Raw genomic sequence first — 14315 nt, 5'->3', positions numbered from 1 at the left:
TGTTTAAAAGGCTTAGGAAGGCCGCACGCCCTATTTCCTTTTCACGCTTGAGATGTGGTCTGGTGGGATATCGGGTAGCCGTCCGAAGGTCATTTCAATATTAATTATATATCATGTGTACATATATAGTCATAAAAGTTCCTCCATATTCATGTGTACTAGTTACATCATTAGTAAGTTATCATCGGGGTAGCACAGGTTAATACTTATACTATTGCTAGATCAATGAGTCAGTTCATTCATGAGTTAGTACTTATTACTACGAGAACATATACATTACATTACTATGAGAAAATATACAACTATACTAGAAGAAGAACATATACGATTATACTAGGAAGAGAACATATACAAACAATACTAGAACAAGTAACAATACATTACATATACATGAATACGTTAACAATTGTGATCCACTGTATCGGAGCATGCCTTCAATGTCATGGCCTGAGTTGTAGCCAGAGTCTGTTGGAGGGAGAGCGTGAGTTTGCGTATAGATCTATACTGGATTGACTATCCTACACCTTGCTGCTAGCTACAGCCGGACCTGCAGGTCTGCGGGTGCCAAACGTCATACCTTTTTACGACCTACATTTGTCGTTGTTACCTAGTCGATAGTATGGTACAATTAATCACATGATACCTTAATATAAATCCGGTTTAAGGTAGTTAGTACAACAATAGTTCCTATAATACAACATTATAGTACTACAACAATTTACCCTTTACATACTTTTAGTGATCATTTCACTTAAACATTAATGTACAAACTATATTTTGTAAATGATAGTTGCACTTGGGAAAATTACACACTTTTACGATAAACGAACATACAAAACAGTTATGCTTTGGTAGAAGGCTACTTTTAATAGAAAATATAGGTTTTTCTTAGAGATTCAAACGTTTTGATACAAACACCGACACTAAAATACTTATGAACTCACCAGCTTAATGTTGATAAACTCTTTCAAAATAACTTGTATTCTCAGGTCGACAGTAGACAGGTACCGAGGCCAGCTTTTGAGAAGATGGAACGCATCCAAGACTGGTGTCTATAACTGTACGGAACACACTTGTATTAAAATTATATATTTAATGCAATGGATGATGTTGTTTGCTTATTTACTGTTATACTGTGTTGTGATACTTTACATGACGTCCTCCGCCCCAGAACGTTTTCGCCGTTCTTGGTTTTGGGGTGTGACAGATTGGTATCAGAGCATTGTTTATAGTGAATTGAGTATATCAACCCATAAAATATATAGTAACTATAAACCCATTTGGGATTAAAACACTCTGACCAAGAGTCTATACTTTAAATATTAAAATATTTAATTAAGTATACTAGTCTGCATTCATACTAAAATCAGTATCACAATAACAAGAACAAAAGTATTACAATTGTTAAATATAAAAAGTGAGCTCGGGGATGTATGGTCAGTCCTGGAAATGGCATAGCCTAATCAACTATGTTGGTTCGAGGAGTGATTAGCATATGCCCTAGAATGGTTGTGATATGTTAACAAGTCTAAAAACTTACCAACAATACCATAAGGAGAACAGTAGAACTTAAATATAAAATACTATATGGGTATTTTGTGCTACTACAAGTTATTTATACACTAGATTATTATACCTCTCTTCTCGTGTAGATTTAAATGGCTGGATTCCATCATGGCGACCCGTACTTTCCAAATGAAGGCAATGCTGGGTGGATCGAAGAAGAGCCCGAAGATGAGCATCCAATCCCTTTGGATGATCACCTCACAGAAGGCTTTTCTGATGGATCCGACTCTGAGCCTGAAGTCAACAACCTACCGCCAGTAGGTCAAGCCCCAAACAACAACCCCCGACCAACTTTTCCAGGTCGTACACATTTGTGGGCAACCAACTTGAATCGCTGGAGCGATGAAAAGGGTCAACCCTTACCTTACTTTGGGGACCGAAGCTTTTACAACCTTAACGAAGGTGGCTCTGCGGATCGAGCTCTGCCCGTCATTATCCATAGGATAGCTCGTAATGGTGAACAAGGTCGAACGGCCATCGACCGAGTCATGGAGATTGATGCCAACTCTGGTGTCAACACAGTCTGTATCCACCATCTGGAAGAAGAAATGGAACGGACCAGGAGAACCAATGAAACACTACAACAACAACTGGATGCCTCCCGAGCCGATGTCATGGAACTTCGAGCCCGTTAGAGGGCTCATGAGCGACACCTTCAAGAGGTGGTTCGTCAAGTGGCAGACCTCAGGGTTCGCCCGAGGAATTCCCATCGCCGTTAGAAGATGTCTAGTACATCTTTGTCTTTTGGTTAAGGAATAGCCTTTAGTATCTGTGCTCTAAGTAGCACTTGTCTGTAAAATATTCCTAACTTTCCGTATGGTATGATGTAAGACCTACTGTTAGGTCAATTTTCCCTGAACTTATTACATTAGTAATACCAGAATTATTGACAACTACCTAATCTGTGGGAAAAATCTGTACACTTGTGTTTTCCTACTAATCTTCCTTGTTGTGATCTCAAACACTCATTCAACTGTTGGGCTATGGTTAGTTAGTCCATGTGTCACTCTCACCCCACTTACAATTGATTCTTACCATTGTGTTTATCTTTATAAACTTATAGCTGAAAGATGCCTCCTCGCAAATCTCCCAGGAATAACCCTGCACCTCCACCTCCTCCTCCTCCTCAGGTCATCGATATTGCAGCCCTGAATGCTGCAGTAGCTGCGGCAGTGGCAACTGCCATGGATCAGTATCACTCTACTGATGCCAGCAGAGGTGGAACCCCTGTTGACTCTATTCCTGTTGAAATCCCTGTGCGCTCGAGAGAGTGCTCCTACAAGGATTTCACCAACTGCAAGCCGAAGTCCTTTCAGAGAACCGGAGGAGTCATTGCCCTCTCGCAATGGTTCGAGAAGACTGAATCAGTCTTCAAAATTTGTTCATGCCCTGCTGCGTGCAAAGTCAAATATGCTGCATGCACCTTTGAAGGGAAAGCCCTGACGTGGTGGAATGGTCACGTTAAAGCGCTAACTCTCGTAGTGGCGAATGACATGGGTTGGGAAACCATGAAGGACCTCATGATTGAGGAATACTGCCCGAGGGGCGAAATCCAGAAATTGGAGCAGGAGCTGTGGAGCCTAACCATGAAGAGCTCCGACGTAGTCTCGTATACCGCCAGATTCAGCGAACTGGTGGTCCTCTGCCCCAATATGGCTCCCACTAAATGGAAAAAGATCGAGAGGTACATATGGGGGCTAGTGCCTCCGTATTAGGGGAATGTCCTATAATCAAACCCTGCTACCTTCGACAGTGCCAAGCGATTGGCACAGCGACTCATAGACCATGGAGTCAAAACCCCTGCAGCAACAACAACCCTAGCCATCTCAGAACCCTCCAAACCCGCTGACACAATGCGGAAGCTCTTGGAGGAGAAGAAGAAACAACGAACTGCCAAAAAGCAGCAAGTTGTGGCAGTGCATGCCGCAATAACCCCTGCTGCTGCTACTGCTCCGGTGGGGCAGTATGCTGGAAATTTGCCTAAGTGCAACAAATGCAACTACCACCACAACGACTCCTGTCGTGAAATGCAATGCTCTAATTGCAACAAGAAAGGACACACAGTCCGTTTCTATAAGTCTCCGGCGAGGCTGATCACCCAAGTCCCCGGCGCTGGCGTGAGCCAGACCTGTTATGGATGTGGCGAGGCGGGCCACTATAAGAGGGACTGCCCCAAAGCAAAGAATGATGGCGGAGCTGGGAGGGTACTAGCAATAGGCCATGGGGAAGCAGTTGCTGACCCGACGGTGGTGACTGGTACGTTCCTCATCGATAACTCCTATGCATGCATTCTGTTCGATAGTGGAGCGGGGCGAAGCTTCGTGAACCATAAATTTGCTCGCATGCTTAAACAACAACCACACACACGTAAAGAAAAATTCACAGTAGAAATGGCTAATGGAAAAACTGAAAGCACGAATAGCATATACTTAGGTTGTACCCTAACTCTAGATAACCATTCATTCCCAATCGACCTTATGCTGGTCTCGATTAAAAGATTCGACATTATCATCGACATGGATTGGTTAAGCCTTCATCGCGCCGACATCATGTGCTACGAGAAAGCAGTCCGTCTAAACCTCCCGTCTAACGAAACTCTTATCGTCTACGGCGACATGCCCGGTGCGAGTCTTTGTATAATATCAAGTATTCAGGCACAGAAGTATCTACGTAAAGAATACCATGCATTCCTTGCTCACGTTGTCGATACGAGCCTCGAAACGAAAGAACTAAAGAACATTCTAGCAGTGAGTGACTTTCCCGACATCTTCCCAGAAGAGCTACCAGGATTACCTCCGCAACCACAAGTCGAGTTCAGAATCGACTTAGTCCTAGGAGTTACCCCAGTAGCCAAGTTGCCCTACCGATTAGCACCAACGGAGATGCAGGAACTATCTGGTCAACTTAACGAACTGCTCAGCAAGGGCTTTATAAGACCAAGTTTCTCGCCTTGGGGAGCACCGGTCTTATTCGTCAAGAAGAAAGACGGATCATTCCGTATGTGTATCGACTACAAAGAACTCAACAAACTAACGGTCAAGAATCGTTACCCTCTGCCTCGCATAGACGATCTATTGACCAACTGCAATGGGCGAGCTACTTTTCCAAAATTGATCTAAGATCCGGATATCACCAATTACGAGTGCTAGAGTAGGATGTCTCGAAGACAGCCTTCCGAACTCGTTACGGACACTACGAGTTCGTGGTGATGCCATTCGGATTGACCAATGCGCCTGCAGTCTTCATGGATCTGATGAATAGAGTATGCCGACCTTACTTGGATCAGTTCGTCATTGTATTCATTGATGACATCCTGATGTACTCCCGAAGTAAGGAAGAGCATGGCGATCATTTGTGACAAGTTCTAAGAACTTTACGGACGGAGAAGCTCTATGCGAAGTTCTCTAAATGTGAATTTTGGATCCGAAGAGTCGAATTCTTAGGACACGTGGTAAGCGAAGAGGGAATCCACGTGGATCCATCCAAAATTAAGACCATTGAGAACTGGTCAGCACCGAAGACGCCTACAGAAATTCGTCAATTTCTAGGTCTCGCTGGCTACTACCGCAGGTTCATACAAAACTTCTCCCGAATAGCGAAACCTTTTACAACACTGACCCAGAAAGGCGTGGCCTTTGACTGAGAAGAGAAACAGGAAAGAGCATTCCAAACACTCAAGAGAGCTTTGTGCACCGCACCAATACTATCCCTGCCCGAAGGAATAGAAGACTTCGTAGTCTATTGCGATGCATCAAATCAAGGGCTCGGGTGTGTTCTGATGCAGTGAGGTAAGGTCATCGCCTACGCCTCAAGACAGTTGAATACACACGAAGTTAACTACACGACCCACGATCTTGAGCTAGGAGAAGTTGTGTTTGCTCTGAAGATCTGGAGACATTACTTGTACGGAACGAAAAGCACTATCTTTACCGACCATAAGAGTTTACAACACATATTCGATCAGAAGGAGCTCAACATGAGACAACGACGGTGGGTTGAGCTACTCAGTGACTACGAATGCGAAATTCGTTATCATCCGGGTAAGGCCAACGTAGTAGCAGACTCCCTAAGTCGGAAGGAATATTCTGGTCGAAGAGTCAAGTCGTTGACAATGACTATCCATTCACACTTGTCTAATCAAATTCAGGCGGCCCAACTTGAAGCCATGAAACCTGAAAACGTGACGAGTGAATCCCTTAGAGGAATGGATAAAAATTTAGAAGCCAAGGGTGGCGGAGCCTTATATTTCATGAACCGGATCTGGACACCGAAGCACGATGGTTTCCGAGACTTGGTCATGACCGAGGCGCACAACCCTCAGTATTCCGTCCACCTAGGTTCAGATAAGATGTATCTGGATCTTAAAAAGCTATACTGGTGGCCTAATATGAAAGCAGAGATTGCTACCTTCATAAGTAAATGCCTTACTTGCGCAAAGGTCAAGGCCGAGTACCAGAAGCCCTCCGGTTTACTAAAAAAACCAGAGATTCTAGAATGGAAGTGGGAGCAGATCACTATGGATTTCATAACCAAGTTGCCCAAGAAAACGGGTGGACTTGATACCATATGGGTCATCGTCGATAGATTGACCAAGTCCGCACACTTTCTGCCTATCAAAGAAACTGACAAGATGGAGAAGCTTACGAGAACATACATTAGGGAAATCGTACGACTACATGGTGTACCTATATCCATTATCTCCGATAGAGATAGTAGGTTCACCTCAAGATTCTGGCAATCGCTACAACATTCCTTGGGAACAAGGCTGGACATGAGCACAGCCTACCATCCACAGACAGACGGACAAAGTGAGAGGACCATCCAAACACTGGAAGATATGTTGAGAGCCTATGTGATTGACTTTGGAAAGGCATGGGATACTCATTTACCTCTTGTCGAATTTTCCTACAATAATAGTTATCACACGAGCATCAAGGCTGCTCCATTTGAAGCCCTCTATGGCCGAAAGTGCAGATCCCATCTGTGCTGGGCTGAAGTGGGTGATACCCAATTAGCTAGGGGGCAAGTTTCTGACAGTACTCTCACAGGCCCGAAAATCATTTGGGAAACGACAGAGAAGATCTTTCAGACCCGTGAACGATTGAAAGCCTCTAGAGACCGACAGAAGAGCTACGCTGATAAGTGAAGGAAACCTTTGGAATTCCAGGTGGGAGACCGAGTCCTTCTTAAAGTCTCACCCTGGAAGGGCTTGATATGCTTCGGTAAGCGTGGGAAGCTTAATCCGAGATATCTAGGGCCCTTCGAGATTCTCGCAAGAATTGGCCCTGTAGCTTACAAACTCAATCTACCTGACGAACTTCGTAATGTACATTCTACATTCCACGTATCTAACTTGAAAAAGTGTCTGTCCGATGAGACTCTTGTAATCCCACTCGACGAGATCGAGATCAACGAGAGCCTCAACTTCGTGGAAGAACCAGTAGAGATCATGGACTGAGAAGTCAAGTAGATGAAGCAAAGTCGTATCCCGATTGTGAAGGTTCGCTGGAACGCCAAGCGAGGACTGGAATTCACTTGGGAGCGTGAGGATCAGATGAAACTAAAATATCCTCACCTTTTTACTTAGTTATTTGTAACTACTTATTTGCTTAAATTCTAATTTCGGGACGAAATTCCTTCTAAGGAGGGGATGATTTGACAATCCGAAATTTCCATTATGTACGGACATTATCAGGTCAATAGAAGTTAGATCAGTTACAATAAATATTCAGACCTTTCCGAATAAGTTTGAGTATTTCGGGGTTTACATTTAAGGAGATATCAGGAGAATGGATGCACATGGGGTTGTGCAACTCGGGCATTTCAAAACTTTATGATATTAAAGTTCATTTCTTGAATAATAATATTTTCTGCCAAAAATCCCAAGACTATATATATGATTCTCAACCAAATTAATTCATTAATTACATTTCCAACTAGAGAAAAGCCATTTTCTCTCTCACGGATCTTCGGGTTTTCATCCCAAATCGTGAGTACCTCTCTCTAGTTGTATTATATAGCTAGTAATGTGCTTAATAACATCGATTCCATAGCAAAACAACTAGATTCAAGAGTTTACCGCCCAAGAACACCTTGGGGAGTAAACTCTTAAAATGATGCCTAGTCCTTCCCTCGTGTTATGTAACTACCTTAGGCTTGTATATAGGTGTATTTAAGACTAGAAATCATCCATGAACACCAAGATTTAGGTGTTCACAGCCCAAGAAGTTCTTGGACCGTGAACTCCAAACTCAAAGGCCAAAGAGTGCCTTAAATCACTCCTAAAGCTTTGGGACAAAAGCCTTGATTTACTTCTAGTTATTTAGGGACTTTAAAACATCAAAAACCCATCCCCATGAGAGATTACGGCCGTAATCTCTAAGGGAAATGGTCCCAGGGCCGTGAACTCCTCAAAGGAGTGTGTTTAAGCCCTAAACTCTTCCAAGGATTAAACCACCAAGTAGAATTGCTTCTAGGAATCATGTAACACCTCAAAACAGAAATATCTTTAAGCTTAGGAGCTTATGGCCGTAAACTCAAGGGTTTACGACCGTAAACTCCTTGTGTGGGGTTTATTGAAGGGTAAACTCATGTATAGGGTCTTTTGAAACCCTAAACCCATTAGCCTTGTCCCACAACAACCTAGATGCAACCCTTAGGACTTATAACACTTATACAAAGTGTTTTCAGGTTCAAGAGTGTCCCAACTTAAATTATTAGTTATAATTTGGCTAATTAGTTATATAAATGTTCATTATATGATAACTAGGCTCGTGCGTGTGTACAAGTCTCCATTTGCCACCTAGCTCAGTATCCGACACTTCAATCCAATCCATCACCACAAGTGAGTTCATACCCTTTTAACTAACCTTTGAAATACTTTTAAATGTTTTAAATGCTTTAATGGGGGGGGGGGGTGGAATACAAGTTGAATACTTATAGTTATTACATCAATCACATGTGATTAATAACTACAAAACCAATGATTTTATTACTGTTCAAACTGTTTATCAAATTGTTTTACTTCAAACTGCGTTACAAACTCTTTTACTTATCAATTACTTTTACTTAAACTCTTTTATACTTGTTATAAATTGTATGCCTGCATATGTATAGTTATATAAGCAATGTTTAAAAGGCTTAGGAAGGCCGCACGCCCTATTTCCTTTTCACACTTGAGATGTGGTCTGGTGGGATATCGGGTAGCCGTCCGAAGGTCATTTCAATATTAATTATATATCATGTGTACATATATAGTCATAAAAGTTCCTCCATATTCATGTGTACTAGTTACATCATTAGTAAGTTATCATCGGGGTAGCACAGGTTAATACTTATACTATTGCTAGATCAATGAGTCAGTTCATTCATGAGTTAGTACTTATTACTACGAGAACATATACATTACATTACTATGAGAACATATACAACTATACTAGAAGAAGCACATATACGATTATACTAGGAAGAGAACATATACGATTATACTAGGAAGAGAACATATACAAACAATACTAGATTGACTATCCCGGTACGCTGGGCGTACCCAATGTTATGTTGTGCGTAACTGACCCAGATGCAAAACCCTAAGCGATGGCCTTGCACTATAAAAAGGAACGTGTAGTCCTTTTCCCTAGCCACCATACACCCTTGAGAGAGTCCTTGAAGAGTTGAGATTCGTGCTTTAGCTTGTGTGTGAGTTTTTGAGCTTGAGGTTGTCCTTTAAAGGTGACGAAAGAGAAGAAGGAGCCATTGTTGGAGCTAGAAGTTGAAGAGCTAGTGTAGATCTGAGTTATTCTGTGGTTGGAGATCCTTCCTGAGGTAAAAAGCTCAAATATTTCCTTGTTCTTCATGAGTTTTGCTTTTTGGACCATGTTAGGGTTTTTGGTTCAAAGTTGGAGACTTTTGTGCAAAGAGTCTCCATGAGCTTAGATCTGACATTTTCTAGTGTATTATATGTTGAGGAGTCATAAAAATCGAGTCTTGGATGTGGATCTTGTGGCATGCATGAGTTATAGTCTCATTATGGAAAGAGGAAAGGTGTTTTGAACTCAAAGTGACCTTTACAGCCATGCAAAGGCTTAAAGGCTTCAAATTTATGGATTAAGTCATATTAGAAGGGTCAGATCTGAATTTTGGATGAAAGTCTTAACCGTTTAAGACCTAAATGAGCTGGATGCGGAAACTGGGCATTACGTTGGGTGTAATCCCAGTACGCGCTGTGTAAGGGGCTGCGTACCCCGTTTCTGGAATGCAAGAGTACGCCCCGCGTACTGCTTGTTGTTGACTTTTGTTGACTTTTAGGGTTTGGTCAACTTAAGTGCCAATGAGTCTAGTAAGGGGTAAAATGGTCTTTTACCTCCCTTGAGAGTGATTTGAGGAAAAGGTCTAGCCTTGGGAATTATGTTGATGACATGAGATTATTTCCTATGATTAGGTGGAGGCAGGTCTTATTTCGCTGAGTTCGAGGATTTCGGGTTACCGAGTTACACGAGGTGAGTCTTCTCACTATACGTTACCTAGAATGGTATTTTATGTTGACCAGAGGGTCTTATAGGTTATGTATGAGATTATGTGCTATATGTTATATGTATGTTGTATGATGTTATAGACCGAGTCGGAGGGTCCAACGATACAGACCGGGCCGGAGGGTCCAACGAGCTATGACCGGACCAGAGGGTCCAGAGAGCTACAGGACTGGAGGGTCCCGCCGAGACACTTCGACCGGAGGGTCGTATTATAGCCTCGAGTGGCGTATGTGTTGTATGCGGTATTTTAGAGGAACTCACTAAGCATTTATGCTTACAGTTGTTGTGTTATGTGTTTTAGGTACTAGCGAGGACCGTGGAAAGGCGCCGACGTGACCCGTACACACTAGAGAGAGGATTTGATTTTATGATCTTGGGATATGTTATGTTTCATAACTCCTGTTGGATATTTTTTAGAACATTTTTATGTGAATTTGGTTGATGAAAAATGAAAAATTTGTTTTGAAAATTACGTTGTTACAAATTCCTAAGGTTAGGCCCCCCTTCACCTTACCCATAATGGAGTTAATCAACCCTGTACCATAACACAATAATAAGCCCTAAGGCCTAAAAGGCCCAACTCATAACACTTAAGGCCCATAACAAAAATTTGAGGTCCACTTAACCTAATCAGGCCAAGGTCCAAAAACTAGCTAAGGCCCTAAAGCCACAAAAGGCCAACAATTGACCAAAAGTCCACATGGGCGTACGCGCGGCGTAATTCCAGTACGCGACGTACATCTTAGTGCACTCGGCATACTGATCTGTTCAGCACTTCCAGCCATTTAGTGCTTAACACATGCAATCACTTAATCCAACTTCTAGATCTCGGTCATTAAAGGGGTCCTAGGGCATAAAGTTGGCAACTTTATGCCTTTGCATGACTTATGGGAGTCCAACATCCAGTTTTGTCCATCAAGGCTCACTTTAGGGTCATAAATCCATGCATGGTGCCATAACAACCACCAAGATAACATTTTTATGCTTCTAACACATCAAAGTGACTAAGATCTAGCATTTCAAGCTTCTGGAGTTGCCCAAACTCACAAAAAAGAATTCATGGACCCAAAAGAATTCATAAACAAACCCTAACTCTAGCTATCAAAGGAAAGAACAAGGTATGACCTTTTTACGTTCAAAAGCTTTCTAAGATGATGTAGATTCATGATCTTGAAGCTCAACACGTCCAATGCTTGCACACCAAGTTCTTCTTCTTGCAAACACATCGAAAAGGCAACCAAAGTTACTTTCAAGATCAAAGATCACTCTTAATAGCAAACTAGGGTTTTAGGGACGTTAATATGAAATGAAGGCTGATAGGGGTAAGGGTCTAAGAGTCATAAGTGAGCTTAAATAGGGCTCATGCCCTAAAATTAGGATTTTAGCATTGTCCACGTACGCCCCGCATATGTAACTTAGGTTCCCGCTTCCAAACATGCCCATGTACGCTAAGCATACATAAACGTACGCCCAATGTACGTGGGGACTCCTTACAAAAAATAATTTTGTTTTAAGGGTTAAAAAGGAAAATAATTGGGTCCAAGTGTTACTATTTACATGTGTATTTCGTGTGTCTTGATCTGCTCCTCATCACATGTATATATAGATGAAGATACACCCTAATGTGAGAGATGGAAGGGATCTTGAGGATCTTGAGTCAAATTGAGAACTCAACCCACAAGGTAAGTAAATATTTTATGAATCGGTGCATCAACAATTTATATTCTTACCAAAATAGCTGGATTTAATGTTAACATTACATATATATGATGTGGTCCCATAACTATCTAATAATCTCCCACTGGACCATTAATATATAAATGTATGTATAACTGTATAAGTGATTTAATGAATGTTATCATAATATTGATACCCTTAAACAATCTCGTCCACTAATCGTAATAGTATAGGATCAAAGCGGTCTTTGTTACAATTTACGTAACTAAACATATCAATGGTCATATATACATATATAACTAACGACATAGATTAAACATGATGTGTGGTTTTAAAATCCAAATAGATTTCCAACGAGTTCCTCTTTAGATTGAAGTGAGATCAAACTTTAAATAAGTGCAACTAATAATGGAGTTAACCAAACTCTTAATTATATATAGAAAAACATAATTGTTCTTAAACAAAACATAAAGCACCATAAAACTCCCACTAAAACCAAATATCACACCAACGTGTGTAGTATGCTCATGAAAGACCTAGGGAGGTAATCCCTTTATGAGCGGATCCGATTTCATGGAGTTTGTTCATATGTTTTATATATTTCTATTTTGCACTATTGTGTTAATAGAAGGAATTTTGATGTCAATATGCTTTGACTTAATAGAACTTCTATTGTTGGAATATAACATTGTTGACTTATTATCACAACTTTAGTGGTCTTTCAATACCAATAATGTGTAGCCTCACGACAAATTTCCGCAACCATATTCCATACTACAAATTATGTTGTCATTATGGAAGAAGCTACCAGAGTTTATTCCATGAAATGGCTAAAATGTAAAAATATCCCGATATGGATCGGTAACCATTTTGACAACTAATAAAATCATATTCTTAATAAAAATGATCTCCAAAACATCCGACTTCCTATAGTTGAGCATATGGCCTTTGGTTATGTATAGATATCTCAAAATCCATTTGGCTGCTGTCTTATGATTCAAACTTGGGTTGCGTAGATATCTGCCCAAAACCAGAAAGATAAATTTACTCTCATTTAATCTATGATATACGAAATCATCTACTGTATTTACCTCAAAACCAAAGAGATAATAATTGATGAAACATTGGTACCACACATAAATCCAAAGTTGAGGTTGTTGAGTTTGTGTATTCTGAATAGGAGATTGAATAACATTGTCGATCACTGATTTATAATCTGCATACTATCAAAAGCAATAATAGGAATCAAGATTGATTCCTCCTTAAGGACAATGTTTCAACCTTGTTTCTCCTACAAACTTAACATCCTCAAACAATGTTGCTCGATCCAAATGCAAGGTCAATCTCCATGCAATTGAGAATTAACACACTGCCCTCCTTCCATGCCTTAAAGTTAATCTCATTCAGTACATGAATCATAAATGTGATCAATGTTAGCAAATATAATACCATGATTCAAATTTGTTGTTTTGAGAACATAAGCAAATTGTATGCTCATTAGTCCACAAACCGTAATCAATAAATTCAATTTATGACATATGTACAAGGTATCAATACAACATTAATATCAAGTCTCTAGACAATAATACTAACTTACAAGATATATTGTTTTAGAGATAAACATTGACAATAAAGCATGTTAGTTAACAAACCCCTATTTGAATTGACTTATTAATCACATGGAAAAAAAGATCATCACAGGTTTATCACCACATATATGTTTATTCGTCCAAATATCAGTCTACCTTTAGGTCGACTAATACCCTCATTAATAAACACATAAACTATAAATTTTGATAATATGAATTGACAATATATTATGTCAATTAATAAGTTCGTATTTGGATTGACTTATTAATGACATGTAATCTAAAAATTGTCATATATTTATCATCAAACATGTATTTATAGGGTCAAATATTAACCTACCTTTGGGTCGATTAATATCCGCATTAACAAACACATAAACCATAAAATTTAATAATAAATATTGACAATAAATCATGTCAATTAATAAGTCCCTCTTTGGATTGACTTATCAATGACACGTAACCTTAAATTGTCGCATGTTTATTATTATATATGTGTTTATTTAGCCAAATATCAACCTACTTGTGGGTCGACTGATATTCGTATTAATAAACACATAAAATATAATATAATTATTGAATTTATTGATAATAATAATAATAATAATAATAATAATATGAAAATGATTTCATATATCAAAAAGTGGGTCTTTAATTAAATTGCATAAACACTAATAGTATTAAAATGCAAACACATTGAGGGGACGAATGATTAAAAAATACATTAAATGATGATAGATTTTGTAAACATTGTTCTACCATAAAAAAAAAAAACAAAAGATTAATTGAATCCAAGGGGAATAACACCCTTGAATACCAACATAATTAAACATAAATTGATATTCTATTAGAACATCAAAGGCTCAAACAATTTCTTTTCAAAATAACTATCATGAAATTTGAAACAAAAAGACTAGGCGAGTTTAATACTTTAATATCCAAATTTAAACTACCA

This window comes from Lactuca serriola, chromosome 7 (assembly GCF_051521515.1).
Source record: "Lactuca serriola cultivar US96UC23 chromosome 7, Lser_US96UC23_V15, whole genome shotgun sequence".
NCBI lineage: Eukaryota > Viridiplantae > Streptophyta > Magnoliopsida > Asterales > Asteraceae > Lactuca > Lactuca serriola.
Note: the sequence above shows the minus strand (reverse complement) of the source record.